The sequence below is a fragment of the Triturus cristatus genome, chromosome 10 (genome assembly GCF_964204655.1).
Source record: "Triturus cristatus chromosome 10, aTriCri1.1, whole genome shotgun sequence".
NCBI lineage: Eukaryota > Metazoa > Chordata > Amphibia > Caudata > Salamandridae > Triturus > Triturus cristatus.
The window spans coordinates 602,589,154-602,607,604 of NC_140593.1; positions in this window are offsets into that span (position 1 = coordinate 602,589,154).

Below are 18,451 nucleotides of genomic sequence, written 5' to 3' on the forward strand. Positions count from 1 at the left end.
CAGTGTGAGAATACTGTTTGGTTTTCTGCTTATGCAGTTCCTTGTATCTAGAATCCACGCTATAGCCACAGGACTTACTAGACATGGGTCAAGTATCTATCCACATGGAGCCTGGGAGCGTGACCGGCCTAGGTCTGCTGGTGCTCTCTCTCCCACCTTGCAGGCCTGGTGTCTTATCAGCTTTGAGCTAATATTCCTGCCTTCACTCTTTGTCAGTGCCCTAGGGGCATTGGGAACAATAAGAGGATCTTACAGAGGTGGTTTTAGCCTTAGGTGATTCACTTAGTTGGCCCTGGTGCACTGTTCCTGGCCATTCACATGCCTGAGAAATCTAAAGAGAAGCTGCCTACAAGGCTGTCTTAGCATTGTGTCACTAGGTACCTCTTCTTGTTAGTGTTTTTAGGGGAGTCTCAAAGCATGATGAAATCTTATCTTGGCAACTTGATGGTATGGCTTAGAAATATTGATACACTCTTCCCATCTTCAAGCCATCCTCACAGTAGGTCATTACTGCGAATGCTATGGAATTTTACACCAACAAATACCAGCTCATATACATTGAACTTGAGCAGGTGTAAATGTACACCATCATTTTCACCATTTGTCAAATGCTGAAAGACTTGCACCAACTGACCAGTGCACACAACACTTCGATACCAGTGGACATTTTGTGATCTCGCCCTGTGACTCAATGGACACAGGTAAAATGGTCGCCATCAGGGAATAAATAGAGCAAAAAGGTGGCCATCTTATGGGATACACCTTCCACCTACTACAAGGAACAGCTTCAGTGATATCAACAGTCCACAGTAATCTTTAGTCAATTGCTTTCAAATATCAAGAGTGATAATAGAAGATTTCAGTGATGTGTTTGGCTACTTGTGGCATTCACCTGGGGTACAGTTTTGTGAGCTCAAACAGCGGTTTCAAAAAAATGCACAGAAGACATTTCAAACTGGTCTCACTTTCCCATTAGCAAAGTCTCACAAATCATCTGCTCAGCATATGGTGTGGCACGCGGCTGGGTCGTGCTCGTTTTGCAAAATCGGGAAATGATAAACCTGCCAGAAAAAAAAAAATCTGAATTTACAATTGTGCTGCGTTTTATTCTGCAGAACTAAAAGGGAGCACAGAAACCGGTACAATGCGCGTGCCAGATATCAATATGAAAGCAATTACCATTGCGTGGTTGGCAAATTTCTGTGAAACGGAAACATAATTGCTTAACATAACAGTTTTTGTTTTGCTGGAGATGCGCCTCCATTCGATATATTTATTCAGATCTGGGTAATTCTTCTGGCAAGTTCTGTCGCAGCTGTCATTTTTTTTGACAAGCCTGGAAAGAGGAAGGTGGAACATTCGCAGCAATTCAGGTATAAAAATTGAACTTGCTCTGAAAGTTGTTGACCTCAGCATTCAGCTCGGGATGAATGGGTGGGTTTAAAAAATCATTTTAAGGATTGGAGGGCAAGAGTCCTCACACATATGGAACAAAGTAAATTATTCATGCCACCTGCTTTAATAGCACACTGAATACAAATTCCCCACGGAAATACTCACTTTCGTTTAGTTTCATATGTATTATCGCTGAAGATATGAACAGAGGCATAATCGGGCAGCATGTTTTGAGCAAGCACCTTGCGTGTGGTGCACTCTTTGATTTACTGGGTTGTTTCTGATACTGAAAGAGTGATAAATATCACTTAGATGAAGATAAGATATATATTATATATATATATATATATATATATATATATATATATATATATATATATATATAGAGAGAGAGAGAGAGAGAGAGAGGAAGGTTTTTTGTAACTTCTTATGCACCTTGGATCTTTGATTTGGTCCACATGAGGCGGTGAAGAACTTTGGAATTTTGCTGCATGACATTTTTCTGCTATTTCAATTTTTCTCCTGGTGCCGCTGTATATGCTGGACGAGTATGTCACTGCGTGGACTTGGAATGTATATATATCCCAAGTCCAAGAAGGTCATGATTTTGGTATTTGGTTATTAGTTGTTTTGAATGGTGATTTTCATCTCTAGGGGAATGCATTGTAGAGGGATGAAAAGCATACAAATAAATCCACTGCCAGTGGATACATTTAAGCCCACTAGGGCACATCTCTGTGACTTTAAATGTGTTTTTAATTGTCTTTAGGACGACCTTGATCCACATGGATATACAGTGGTCTGGCAAATAAGCAGGCAATATGAATAAGGATGCACACAATAGTGCATTTGAAAGGTAGTGACTGGATTATAGTGTGTAGAAATAATGCTGCAACAATTCAATTATAACAACTGCTCTGTTAGAATTTAATGAGCATGACATTGTTGATACAATGTTGTGATACTCAGTGCCCACTGATGGCTAGCCCTTGGAGATACATGGTGCAGATGAATCCAATTGAAAATGCATTCAAAAACGTGTAGAGAAGAAAAAAGTGTTTCTCTTTCAATGTTTATTTGTAAAAAAAAAACAACATTGACCTCTTTAAAAAAGCAAAAATGTCTGCAAATGCATTTAATATTAATGTTTGTTTTAGTGCGATGAAACAATTTCATTGGAAAGTTTGTTATGTAGGACAAAAGTACCATAGTCTGTTTAGACTAGTATTGTTGCACAGCATGCACTTTGGTTGAAATAATGGAAGAAAATTGCGCCTCATCATCAGTGAACAAGGCTGCAAGTCAGCCGAAACACTTTTGATGTTAGCAGGACAATAAAGGAGATTTTTCCAAGCTTACATGCATCGTTGTCATCTTTAAAATTCAAGGTGCTGGTAAATATATTTATATATATATTACCTACTGGCAGTCACCAGTACGTAGATGTATTTACAAGCTAGTTTGCTTGGGAAAAGCTTGTTTTGTTTTGCCAAAAACGCTTTTTCCCCATGCGATTTCCCATAGGGATTTTGAACTCGAACACCAAGTTTAGCAGAAAGATAGGACGTGGTTCATAAAGCGACCTTTTTGTTATTTGGTGTAAATCCATTCAGTAGTTTTTGAGCTATTAAAGGAAAAAGAAATATAGATACCCAAAGATGCGCTTCCTCTGCAGATCCACCCGTGGTGAATCTGCAGCTCCATTCACCACAGCGAGGTCCTGAATGGCTAGCCGCAAGCTGAGAGAAAAGTTGAGGATGCAATTTTCTGTGTTGGGAAATGGTCCCTGAGGCTGAATAGTAGTGTACAAAACAGATTAAGGGGTCAGGGTAGTGTTCCCTAAGCCAATATGTCTGTAACAGAGGTAACAAATGTAGTTATGTTGGCCAAGAAAATACCTAAAAGCTTTCTTACCCTCACACGAGATCTGCGGAGCCCTTGCAGCACTCAGCGAGGGCCTCGTGTAACTCCATGACGGATCTGCAAATCTTGCCGAAATAAAAAAATATATATATAAACACACATATATATATATATATATATATATATATATATATATATATATATATATATATATATATATATATATATATATATATATATATATATATATATATATATATATTAGCTACTGGTGGTCGCCAGTAGGTAGTTATAGTTAGGACCTATTTTCCATAGGAAATCTGCAACATTCTATTCCCAATAAGTCTGGTGCTGGTTGACGAATCCTCGCGAAATTTTCAAAACTTTTGGCCAGCTCCGCTCCTACCCTAAAAATGTTGTGGTGATTCGTCAAGCGGGGGCCGAGAAAAAAGGGGGGTCCGAAAACGCGTTTTCCCCATGCAATTTCCCATAGGACCTGTTGTCGCAGCTACAGCCCGAACCGCTGAACGGAATGACACCAAATTTGGCAAAGAGGTAGTCCTCAGTTCAGACTCGTGTCTTTTTCATAAATGGTGTGAATCCGTTCAGTAGTTCCTGAGAAAATTAGAGTTAAAAGTGCATAAATATCTCTGGCCGGGGAGCATCCGCGGACCCTACCCGCACCGTGAGCGCACCCTCCCCGAACCGAGCGCACACCCTCCCGATCGTGCGCTGAATGCTAATTGGCTGTTGAGTGTCTCTCTAAATTCGAAACCAGGAACTGTTGGCGGCCATTTTCTGCCTTGATAGAAGCAAGGCTGAAGAAGCAAGGGGAATAAGTGTGTAAAACATATAAAGGGGGCAGAGTGGAAATACTCTGACCCTCTAGAGGTGCTTAGGGGGTCCCAGAAGGACCCCTTGGGGCCCCCTTTTTTTTTTTTAAACGGCGAAATGCGTGCACAGTGTGCGCATCCTATCGCGTTGGGTGCGCGGATCCACGGATTTTTTTTTTAAAAAGACAAGAAATCATTGGTTGTACGACTACTTTGTACACTGAACGGTAGGGTGTATATTTCTGTTTTTTAAAGGTATGATTCTTATTGGTTAAAAAAACAGATTGTAAGGAACATTATATATGATTAGCTGATATGTTGAAAAGTGAAGCACACTTCCTCTCTTGTGTAGGAACATTGTGTGCTGAACTTCTGACCTGTGTGCTTAGTGCAGTGTTCCATGACCTGTTTCTATGGTAACAGGTAGAAGGCAGATTGGGGGAAGGGTTGAAATGTATTTCAGTTGGAAAGGGTTGAAATGTTTAACCAATAGAAATGTGTATTTGCTTTTGAGTTTATGTGTGAAGGATTGTCATTTGATGTTTACATGTATATGTGTGGAAAATAAAAGGGAAACTTTTCCATTCTTTGTTTTTGCTGAGAGGTGCACAGTGCAGAGATTCTGTCAAAGAAAACATGGTAAGTGACTGATATACTTCTTAATCTACAAAATAACTTGAAAGATGAGTTATTTAATTGTGAGGGGATGTATGTAGACTATTTTGATTTTAATCAGAATAATGTATTTCTCCTGCTAAAGTGTAGGGAGTACTTTTTTTCTCTACAATCTTATTGACAGTGTGTGTGCATGTAGAAACCATTCTGTGATAAGCATTTGTGTTTTTCATGTGTTTGCAGACAGATAACTGTGCTGTTTTTATATTTTGGTAGAATTAGAAACCAGTCATTGTTTATGAATTTGTGAAATGAGTTACGTTATGTTTGTATGCTAAAATGTAGTACTACTTCTAGATGAAGAAATGTGTTTTGGTATAGTGCAAGGGATAGTGTTGTTTGTCTAGAATCACACAGTGAGTATGTGTGCATTTGGGAACCACTGTGAGAGAAGCATTTTGTAACATTGTGTATTTGCTGACAGATAACTGTTTTAACCTGTCATGTTGTGAAGTTTTAGTAGCATAAGAAGACAGTTATGGCTTATGATTTGATTAAATGAGTCAGGCTTTGACAGAAAAGTGCAGTCCTGAAATATGTAGATTGTGTGCAGTTCCCTTACCACTTGCACTGTAGTGAATGAGTTTTAGTAAACTCCTAGGGATAGTGGTGCTTGACTAGAATCACAGTGTGAGTTAGTGTGTATTTGGGATCACTGCGAGAGAAGCCTTTGGTGACATCATGTATTTGCTGACAGATAACTTTTCAAAAACCTGTCATGTTGTGAAGTTTTAGTAGCATTAGAATCCAGTCTTTGGTTATTCGTTGATTAAATGAGTCATGCTTTGACACTGATGTGCTGTACTTAAATATGTAGATTGTGTGCAGTACCATTAACTCTTCTAGACTAGTGAATGAGTTTTGGTAAACTCCTAGGATAGTGTTGATTGTCTAAAATCACACTGTGAGTCTGTGTGCATTTGGGTAAGGATTGTGAGAGAAGCATTTGGTAACATCGTGTATTTGCTGACAGATAACTGTTTTAAAACCGGTCATGTTGTCAAGTTTTAGTAGCATTAGAAGCCAGTCTTTGCTTATGCTTTGATTAAATGAGTCAGGCTTTGACACAAAAGTGCAGTCCTGAAATATGAAGATTGTGTACAGTTCCCTTACCACTTCCACAGTAGTGAATGATTTTTGGTAAACTCATAGGTATAGTGGTTGTTGTCTAGAATCACACTGTGAGTCTGTGTGCATTTGGGAACTACTGTGAGTAACATTTGGTAACATTGTGTAATTTTTTAGCAGATAACTCTTTTAAAACCTGTCATGTTGTCAAGTTTTAGTAGCATTAGAAGCTAGTCTTTGCTTATGCATTGATAAAATGAGTCAGGGTTTGACACTAAGGTGCAGTACCATGTACTATTCTCTTCACTGTGGCAGAACTGAAAATTTAAAAGTTTTACCTAAGCACTGTCCTAGAAGTAGTCTGATTATATAGTCAGTTTCTAAGTACTAAATAGATTGCTTCAAATGTCTATGCAGTATGCATGTAGTGTTCTAACATACTATACACTTTTATACCTTCAATTCCCTAGTCAGTATCCATAAACTTCCAGGAAACACCCTGTCACTCCCTTTGCAGTCCTCTAGTGACCCATTCACTGTGCCAAAACCCAAACACTTATAAATTCACCAAGACACTCTCTTTCCAGTACTCTAATGATTCAATCACTGTCTAAGTATTCATGCACTGAGCCAGGCCTTAGCACATGGACTTCTTCAAACCCCTATCCACTATGCATGCAGTCCTCTAACCACCTACGCACTTGTCTTTCATACCTTCAATTCCCCAGTCAGTATCCATAAAACTTCCAGCAAACACCCTGTCACTCCCCTTGCACTCCTCTAGTGACCTTATAGTGACCTTATAAAGCATCATGTACTAATCCATTCACTGCGCCAAACCCTAATAAATTCACCCAGGTACTCTCCTTGCAGTACTCTAATCATTCAGTCAGTACCCAAGTACTCATCCAGTGACCCAGGCCTTAGTATATGGACTGCTTCAAACCCCTATCCACTATGCAAGCAGTCCTCTAACCACCTACACAATTGTCTTTCACACCTTCAATTCCCTAGTCAGTATCCATACACATTCAGGAAACACCCTGTAACTCCCTTTGCAGTCTTCTAGGGACCCATTCAGCATCATGTACTAATCCATTCACTGTGCGAAAACTCAAACACTTATCAATTCACCAAGATACTATCTTTGCAGTACTCTAATCATTCAGTCAGTGCCTAAGTATTCATGCACTGAGCCAGGCCTTAGCACATGGACTGCTTCAAACCCCTATCCACTATGAATGCAGTCTTCTAACCACCTAGACACTTGTCTTTCACACTTTCAATTTCCTAGTCAGTATCCATACAGTCCAGCAAACATCTTGTCACTGCCTTTGCACTCCTCTAGTGACCCATTCAGTACCAAGTAATAATCCATTCTCTGTGCGAAAAGTCTAGCACTTATAAATTCACCTAGGCACTCTCCTTGCTGTACTCTAATCATTCAGTCAGTACCCAAGTAGTCATGCAGTGAGCCAGGCCTTAGCACATGGACTGCTTTAAATGTCTATGCAGTATGGATGCAGTCAACTAATCACCTACACAGTTGTGTTTCACACCTTCAATTCCCTAGTTAATATTCATACTCTTCTAGCAAACACCCTGTCACTCACCCAGTGTGTCTCCTTATAGTACTGTAATCATTTAGTCAGTTAGCATGTAGAGTTTTAGTGAGGTAGGCTTTAGGGCATGAACTGCTTCACTATGCATGTAGTGTTTTAACCATCGTCACACTTGTGGTTCAGGGCCATAGTTTCTTAGTCAGTATTTATATAAAATGTGTTTGTACAGTAATGGAATAGTATAATTTTGAAAGTTATTAATATACATTTATTTGTGATTCTTTTTTACAGTTACAGAACAGGAGTGTTTCTCATCTGTTTGCACTCTTCTCGTGCAAAATTGTTTGGATGAAGGGTCCTTAGGTGTTTCATCATACTTGCTGTGCCGCATGAGTATTTTTTGTTAGGATCCCCTCGTAACAGAACTCTTTTGAAAATCTTGTGCATGAGAAAGGTGGTATTGGTCTTTGTTTGCCCCTCGAGAAAAGTAGAAAATTTCCACATCACTGAAGGAAAACGTTATGGGCGTGGTACATCCTCCAAAAATTCAACTTTAGATTTGGTGAATATTTTATAGCGACATCATTTACAGTTTTTGTAAGTTAAAGTTAAAAAATGTTGTTAGCTGTGTGCATTTTATATTTCTGTGATTTGTATTTTGAGAATGGCATGTTGTTTTTTTTTTAATAATCTTTGAGATTGTGTTTTTTTTGCCCGCTGTTAAGTGATGAGTACGATTGAAATCACTATTTTTGTAAAATTTAATATATTCTGAGAAAAAAAGGCAAAAAAATTACTTTGTGGAAATCATGCTGTGTTGTAAAAAATGTATTATTACATGTTATCATTTTTTTTTCCTTTTCTTTCACAGATCCATATTTTAAAATAAGCAATTTATATGAATTTATATTAGAATGAAAAACAGAAAAAAATGTATACCATTTTTTATTCCTATTACTGTGAACGTAAGTTTAACTAAGTCTCAATATGCAGAATAAAGAGGCCTGCAAGAAGCTACAAAGTTGAAACACGTTTCTAAAAACACTCTGTTGATGTAGTTTTGAAATCTGACCATAATCAGATATCATGTGACCTGCAAGATTTCACCTTTTTAGCTGTTGAAGGACCGCAATCATTTCAATCATTCTTCTTTGAACATCTTTGCAGACAAAACTCGGGGCTTACCTTCTATCATTCACAAGGAAATTTAAAAACGGAAATATGTCACTTTTTGTAATATAGTTATTGTGCAAGATACTCTTTTATATTTTACAAAGAGAGGAAAAGGCACTCTGTGCACTTTTTATACTCCATGTAAATATAACCTCATCATGCACACCACTTTGTGTTGAAAGGGTGTTCTATAAGTGTTGTTGTGCATGATTGCACTTAATACTCATAGAACAAGACACATGTCTAGATTTATCAGAAATCCTAAATCTCGATATGTGTGTGAATGCTGCACCATTCTGAAATTGGTGTAGGAAAGCACAACAAGGAGAATTGTTTTAATTTCTCCACATTTTTATATCTTCAATGCATTCGGAAATGTTCAGCATACATTGAAGAAGAAAAATGCATTTTCTCATTGTTTTTGTTCAGGAAGGTGTGTCTTCCTGCAGAAAAACAAACAGCACATGACACAGATATACTTGCACTATGGTACAAGGGTGCCTGTGTCACCACATGGCTGCAGTTTAAGCAGCCGTGCAGAGAGAAGCATAGATTTGCAACATATTTAAGTACATATGTTGCATCCCTTTGCTTCGGAAGTACTACAGCACACTGCAGTTAAAGAGGTTACTGTGTGATGCTGCAGCACTTTCTCATAGTTCTGCACTTACACATTCACCATACGCTACTAATGCATTCATTCAGTCAATTACACCCTACACATACATTCATCTAAACTAACACTAACAAAGAAATGTAGCCCTTTTTTTAAACCAGGAAAGTTAGTTCTTACAAGAACTTTCTTTTCTTCTTCTTTCTTCTTTTTTAATTTTTTGGGGGTTTTCTGAACAATTTTTACATTTTTTTGTTTTTTCTGCAAAAAAAAAAAAAAAACAGGAGAAACCAAACAATGAACTTCAGGGAACAATAAATAAAAAATAAAAAAACTAGCAAATGTGACTTTCTTGCTGGTGGCAGATCAAATCGATCGACTGCTCACCACAGCACAAAGTCTTATTGCACTTAGTGCAGAGCACTTTTAAAAATTGAAATTGAGGATGGATGTCCAAGTTTTGGGCTGATGGATGCACTCTTGATTAAGCCTGGGCGAAGCACTACGCTACGCTCGTGTAGTTTGCGAAGTTCGCGCTACTTTGCACTACGCGAACTGCACGTAGCACAGTGTGAACACGCGTGCGGTCATTTTTTGCTTGCTCGCGGTCCTCAACGTCAAGTTGGCGACCGCGAGCAAGCAAAATGACATCCCGGCGAGACTTTTTCCTTGTTCGCGATCAGCAACATCAAGTTGGCGATCGCGAGCATGGAAAATAAACCTCCCGGCGAGATTCCCAACGCGAGGAGGTCAGGTTTCTCATTGCGAGGGGTCGCGTATGCTCGCGACCGCTAGCGATGAGAAACAACCAGTTCGCACTGTGCAAGATGCCATTTTCAATGATTGCACAGTGCCGGTTGCTTGTCCACACTGTGCAATCATTGAAAACAACATCTTGCACAGTGCGAACATGTTACTACGCAGTTCGTGAAGTGCTACGCGTACCTCGCGTAGTGCGAACTTCACTTTGCGTAGCTTCGCAAAGTGCTACTTCGCGAACTACGCCCACCCTTACTCTTGATGTGCTCGGCTGCGATGAGGTGGATGGCACAGGAGCAGGAGTGCTTCTCATCCGTCGGCACTCTTCTTGTGCAAGATTGTTCGGATGAAGGGTCCTCATGTGCTTCATCATACTTGCCATGCCGCAAGAGTATTTCTTGTTAGGATCCCCTCTCGATAGGACTCTTTTGCAAATCTTGCACGTGACAAAGGTGGCATTGGTCTTATTCTGCCCCTCGGGAAAACTAAAAAATTTCCACACCACTGAAGAAAAACGTTTTTTGGGTGGTGCCTCCGGCAAAAATTCATCCTCAGAAGTATGAGGTGATGCAGGTGATGCCTGCTGCCCTGAAGCCATTTTTGGTTGAAAAATGTTAGAGCTAAGTGTAAACTTAGTCTAAAAAATCTTCTTCTCTCCAAAGAGATGGTGCTCTAAAGAAGGTCAAAGAAGAATGATTGAAATGGGTGGGGTCTTTCAATAGTTAGAAGAGGAAGTGTAATGAACCATCAAGTCTCTTTTTTTGCAGGACTCATGGGATCCGCGCACCGTGCGCTTACGCAGCACGCACCCAGCGTGCATCCACGAAATTGAATTAAAAAGAAATATAGGATTAGATGTAAAAATATATTAGTTTTAAGACTAGTTTAGAGTTTGTCTTCAATTAATATTCACATGAAATACATATATATATGTTTTTTAAATGTTAAATATTTCGCGGGATCCGCGCACCTACCGCGTCATAGCCGCACATGACGCTTCGCGGAAGCGCGTAAACGTCGCATTATGTATATATCGAACGTGTCGCGTATAGGCTGGGCGTCGCGTACCTGTCACATTGCGATCGCGCACTAAACACGTACCCAACTCGTACCATGCACGGATGCTCTCACGTAGGGATCGAGAACGGTGCGCATAGGGTGCGCGGATCCAAAAACGTTGAAAAAAATATATAAAATACAGTTTTGAACATATAGTTAAAAAACATATTTTGAAAAATATAAAAAATATGTTTGAAAAACCCATTAAGTTCAAATAACATTTTTTTATTTTTAAAACAATTAATTGAAAAAATAAGTTTAAAAATGGTGATAAAAAAGTATTTTTAAAAAAAGATAATTAATGAAATTGACACACTGAATTTGAAAAATATAGAAATCCAATCAAAATCATTAAACATGATATCTTCAGAGATAAGTTATAGATAGGAATTAGCATTTAAAAAACCTTTGAAATTCACTGAAAAAACCATAGGTTTCATGCACGTTAAAGTTAGGAATTGGCATTTAAAAAACCTTTGAAATTCACTGAAAAAACCAAAGGTTTCAGGGGCGTTATAGTTAGGAATTGGCATTTAAAAAACCTTAGAAATTCACTAAAAAAAACATAGGTTTCAGGGGAGTTATAGTTAGCTCGACATTTCCCTCGTACAAAACCCTAGAAATTCCCCTGTTATAGTTAGTTCAGCTAACTATAACTTGCGCCCCCGCAATGCACTGCTGATGACGTCACATATTACATCACTCATGACATGGTCAGTGACATCACTGATGACATCTCAAATGACATCACTGATGACATCACTGATGATGTCATCCATGTTATAAATTAGTGCATCTTCTCACACCCTAATATAACCTTTGATACACCGACTCAAAATTTCAGACGGCCATTTTGAAAACCATAGATACTCCAATACCAATAACTACATACCCACTCATTGACTCTTAGGTCTACATACATCTCCACTCACTCACCTGTACAGTCACTCATACTTACAGTCACTCCGTACAGGACTATCATATGGATTTATACACCTATGTAGACATTCACACACCGCCAATTATCCATTGAGGTACTGACACACCTAGTCAGTCATGCAAATAATTAATCACAGTCCAATTTACTCACCTATACAGTTAAACACACTCAAGTTCACTTACTCATAAAAATACTAACAAATTCTTATACAATTACTAATACAAGCACACACTCATCCATACAGGCACTCCCTCAATCACACACTCTCACATATAGATAGTTATATGCTCTTACACACATATACACTGCGTTTCACATATATAGTTACTGACACATGTACAACTGAGATATACATTCAATCACTAACACACTCATACATACACTCACCCAACCATACAGTCCATCACAGTTGCACTCTCAAAACCATGCACCATAGAATCACCCACTCACACATCTATGCACAGAGTCACACACACCCTACCCACACAAACACTCAGGCACCCATACAGATACTGAGACAACCAATCAATAACCCATATAGACACTCATATAGGTATTCACAAAACCATGCAGCCACTTATACACCAACACACAGACACATACAGACATTCACACAGTTTAGTCACTAGTCTGCAGTAAGATACATTTAATTACTCACTTGTAGAGTCAGTTACGCACCTAGAAAATCATCCATTCACACACTTGTACACCCACTCATTCTTCAACAGGCCTTTCAATATATATATTAAACATATTAAAACTTTACAGAAACACAGACTCACTGGATGACGTCATCAGTGATGTCATCAGTGATGTCATTTGAGATGTCATCAGTGATGTCATCAGTGATGTCACTGACCATGTCATGAGTGATGTAATATGTGACGTCATCAGCAGTGCATTGCGGGGGCGCGAGTTATAGTTAGCTGAACTAACTATAACGGGGGAATTTCTAGGGTCTTGTACGAGGGAAATGTCAAGCTAACTATAACGCCACTGAAACCTATGTTTTTTTTAGTGAATTTCTAAGGTTATTTAAATGCCAATTCCTAACTGTAACGCCCCTGAAACCTTTGGTGTTTTCAGTAAATATATATATATATATATATATATATATATATATATATATATATATATATATATATATATATATATATATATATATATAAAAGAGCACTTCCTCAGAGGTAGCCGGAACCTAGTCAGCGGTGCAATCCCAGGGTCCAAGGCTCCCTGTCAATTCAATAAAGTTTTCACGCAGTACCGAAGTACTAATGCACTCCTTCCGAATAAATCGCACACTCACGGGGCTTCACATCAGTTTATTCCAAATATCAAAGCCGCAACAACCCAACGCGTTTCGGCGGCAAGCGCCTTGGTCACGGGTAAATTGCAATACAAACATTTCCGAAATTATACATGAACATTCAGTGCATCACGTGAAGAATTTCAATGACAAAGAAAGGGGACTGAGAAAACTCATGTCTTCTAACCCAGGTAGTACCGCCATTTTACAATGGTGAAAATATGTAGATAGGTAACCAATAAATCATTTGATTTAGAAACAATGTACGTAGTTACATCACAGAGGTGAAAAAGTAATGTTGTTACCGCCCACTACATCAAAAATTATGAAAATTAAATAGAATGAAAATATATTTACGTATCTCCATGTTTACATTTCAAGGCGTTTAAATACATTGTTGCAGCCCGACTCCATGCTCAGTAAACCACGGTAATTTCATAAGGAAAGTATGTCAAAGAATGCATACAAGTTGTGAAAACCTGCGTGTGTCGAATAACTACACACTCAACTTCGGCCTCCAACCTGATCATGGTCATCAAGGAAGGACTAATTTCTTTATGTGCCGAGAATACTAGTTGTCAAGGGACAATAAATGCCAATGTTCCCGTATCCACGTTAACAAACATTGGCCAAACTTCCATCAAAATAAATGTGAATGGTGATTGTGGAGAGTGCAGAAATTATGCATGGACATAAGACAAGGGCAAATTTGTAAACGTCATATTGCCCCAGTGGGCCATATAATACCTATGTTCTCAGCCATTGTATCAAAGAATAAATAATCTCAACAAAATCACTCCTAAAATTCGAAATAACTCCAAATGGAGAATATATTGATGTTGATTGTTGTTGATAGTACAAATATGCATGGACGTTATAACGAAGGCATATTAGTGCATGTAATATTGCCCCAGTGGGCCACATAGTACCTGTATACTCTGCCATTGTGCGGAAATAATCTCAACAGCCTCACTCCTATACACAAATCACTCCTATAGGAGAATATAGTTCCTATACACTTTATGGCTGACTGATGGTCTAATGACTGCCAAGTGCTTAAATTCAAAGCAACACAAATGAATATAAAACCCAAGTGGGCCCAAACAAAAAATGTATATCAGAACAATGACAAGTAAATCAAGTCAAACTCTCATAAATGCTCAATACCCAAGTGGGTGAGAGAGGTACAGTAGAGATATACACATATCTGTGTATATACTTATAAATGCATCAACAACCCCAAAGGAAGTTTTCGAGACTGACCAGTAAAATATGATCACAAGAAGGTTTCCAGTACTAAACCATTAACCTAAATTCTTTTAGTCAGCAACAGTCAATGTAGATCTTCAATAATAATGTATTTCTTCAAATGTGAACACCATCTGAAAAAAATATAAACAGATTGTGGCTGAAAACAAACCAGGATACAAATCTGTGAATCTTCACGCATACACAATAGAACAGTTAAAAACAGTTAAAAATAGGTATGGATGCAAAAATAGAACTGCTGTGGGTCTTCAAAACAATAATATAATACTGAAGTGTAAATACTTCCCAGCAAGAAAAAACTAACTGAATTATTTCCCCAAAAACCAAGACAGTTCCTCTTCCGAGTTCAAACCGTCCGGGATCTTAGTATCTAGTTCCATAATATAGAAGGATTCCAATTGCCGTATTCTACGGATTCGGTCCCCTCCCCTAGTACTGGGGGGTATGCAATCTATTACGAAAAATCGTAATAGATTGCGATTGCTCTTATGGAACTCCTCAAAATGTCGTGCAATGGGGGACAATTTATCCCTATTCTGTATTGCCCTCATGTGTTCCAAGACACGTTTTTTAGCAGCAAACATGGTACTGCCTACGTATCTTTTCACACAAAGACACATCAGTACATAAACACAATAATCTGTTAAGCATGTAAGATGTTTATCAATGTTTTTGTTGGCATCTATTACAGGGTAATACACCTTCTTTACATTCGAACTAAATTTGCAGGCTTTGCACATCATACAGGTGTAAAAACCTTGAATATCAGTTTTAGAAGGTTTAGTTAAGCTGACTTCATTTTTGCAAAGTTTGTTACGCAAGGAGTCTGCCTTTTTGAATGTCATATTAGGTGAGTCTTTAATCACCTCTTCCAATGTAGGTTCAGTTTTTAAGATTGCCCAATGTTTCTTTAAACTTTTTCTAACCTCCACAGAATTAGAATTGAAGGTTGTTATGTACCGAATGGTCTTTTCGTTGTTCCTGTTTGGCTTATCCCTAGGAACCAGAAGATCATTGTGATCAAATTTGGCAGCTCTTAAACGCGCTTGTTCAACAACATGACAATTATAACCCCTCTCTGAAAATCTCAAACTCATACTGACACACTCACGTTCAAAGTCACTATCCGAGCTGCAGTTCCTCCGAGCCCGGAGGAACTCTCCATAAGGAATGCTCTTAATGAGAGCTTTTGAGTGTCTACTTTCCGCATGCAAGAGAGTATTGCCTGCTGTTTTCTTTCGGTACAATCTAGTGGTCAATTTATTTTCGATTACTTCAATTTGTAAATCGAGAAATTCAATGCATATATATATATTATCTACTGGCGGTCGCCAGTAGATAGTTATAGTTACAATCTAGTTTCCATAGGAAATCTCAAAATTCTATTTTGAATAACTTTGGCACCGGTTGACGAATCCTCGCGAAATTTTCAAAACTAATGGGGCGCTCCATTCAGCTCCTAAACTGAAAGTCTCGGGGTGATTCGTCAAGCGGGGGCTGAGAAAAAGGGGGGGTCCCAAAATGCGTTTTCCCCATGCATTTTTCCATAGGATGTTTAGTCGAAGGTACAGCCCGAACGGCCAAACAGAATTACTTGAAATTTGGCAGAGAGGTAGTCCTCAGGTCACAGAAGTGCCTTTTGAAGGTCTCGAGTAAATCTGTTCAGTATTTCCTGAGAAAATAGCATTTAAAACCATATCAATATCTATACGCGAGCACCGTGCGCGCACTGTGCGTGCACCCTGCTGTGCGCGAGCGCAATTCTGATTGGTTGTTAGATGTCGGTAAACATTCGAATCGGTCGAAATCAGGAAGTGTCGGCCGCCATTTTGTCTCTCGCAGTCTGAGGGGGTGAAAAACAAAGGTGGAGAACGTGAAAAGGGGGCAGGGTGGACAGTTCCTGACCCCCTAGCCTTTGTCAGGGGGTCCCAGAAGGACCCCCAAGGGCCAAAATGTTTTTTATTTTTTTTCGAAAAATCGCGGAGTGCGCGCACTGTGCGCGCACGCTGCAAAAAAGACACGTAAAAATTTTTTTTTTTATCTTTAATGGAAAAAACGCGAGGTTCGCGCACCGTGCGCGCACGCTAAGAATCCTATAAAAAAAATTAAAAATACATACATAAATTAGCATTTAAAAAACCTTTGAAACTCACTGAAAAAACCATAGGTTTCACACACGTTATAGTTACAAATTAGCATTTAAAAAACCTTGCAAATTCACTTAAAAAACCATAGGTTTCCCACATGTTATAGTTAGCTGGACATTTCGCTCGTAAAAAACCAATGAAATTCCCCCGTTATAGTTAGTGCAGGCAACTATAACTCACGCGACCGCTATCAACCTGCTGATGACGTCAGATATTACATCACTGATGACATATGTGTCTTTCTGAAAAACAAATATTTGTAATATATGTATAGCTAAAGATTAATGGAAGAAGACATGGGTAAATAAGTGTCTAAATACAGTGATGTAATATCTGACGTCATCAGCAGAGGATTGCGGTCGCGTGAGTTATAGTTGCCTGCACTAACTATAACGGGGGAATTTCATTGGTTTTTTACGAGCGAAATGTCCAGCTAACTAAAACATGTGTGAAACCTATGGTTTTTTAAGTCAATTTGCAAGGTTTTTTAAATGCTAATTTGTAACTATAACGTGTGTGAAACCTATGGTTTTATCAGTGAATATATATATATATATATATATATATATATTACCTACTGGCGGTCGCCGGTAGGTAGATATAGTTAGGACCTAGTTACTATAGGAAAATGGCAACATTCTATTCGCAATAACTTTGGCGCCGATTGACGAATCTTCGCGAAATTTTCAAAACTATTTCTTTGTTGAGATCAGCTCCTATGTTGAAAGTTTGGGGGTGATTCGTGAAGGGGGGCGAGAAAAAAGGGGGTCCCAAAACGTGTTTTTTCAATGTTAATTTCCATAGGAAACTTTAGACAAGGCTACAGGTCGAATGGGTGAACGGAATTACCCCAAATTTGGAAGGGAGAAGGGTCTTGGTCTAGAAAGCACGCTTTTGTTTATTTATGTAAATCCGTTCAGTAGTTTTTGAGAAATATCGAAATTTACAGATATCGATATTTGGGAATTCTGCCATTTGATTGGCTGAGGCGTTACGAGCACGAGCTGCTGGTGATTGGCTGCGAGCGGTTGCAACTAGGAAGCGTTGGCCGCCATTTTGTGATTCCGTTGAAGTGAGTAAGGGGAAAAAAGGGAGAAAAAAGTGGGAAAGAGGAGGGTAGGAGCGCTGTGAGGTTTGTAGGGTGGGTAGGGTGTGCTACAGAGGGAGTGTGAAGCAAATTATTTATCTCTACTGGTGTGAAAGTGCTGTTTTGCCCACTGTGAGATGGTGCTGAGGTGAGGTGCTTTTACAGTCTGGGATGAAACCGTGCGTCTAAACTGTGAGCTGAGTGCTGTAAAGGGATGTGCTCTGAGCGCTGTAGCATAGTGGGCGCTGTAGCATATCTGTGCAGGTGGTGTTAGTATGCTTTTAGAGTAAAGCGGGAGTGGGAAGCAAAGTACTTAGTGGTATCGGTATGAAGACTCGGGGATGAAACTGTGAATGTGAGTCATGAGTTTATTGCTGTGAAGTGATGTGCTGTGGGCGCTGTAGGATACTGGCCGCTGTAGCATACCTGTGTAAGTAGTGTTAGTGTGCGTTTATTCTATACAGGGAGTGTGAAACAAACTACTCATCCCTATTTGTGTGAAGAGTGGAATGTAGTGTTTTAGGAAGCAGGAATAAAGGAATAATCGTGAAGAATATAATGCAGAATGTTGCAATGCCAGAGAAGGAAAATGGTAAAATGAGTTGTGTCTAAGAAAGTGGTTGTGTGTAATAAAGGGATGAAGTTTGAAAATTATATAGAAAGTTTATTTATTTCCGTGCCATAATTGGACCCACTGGCGCA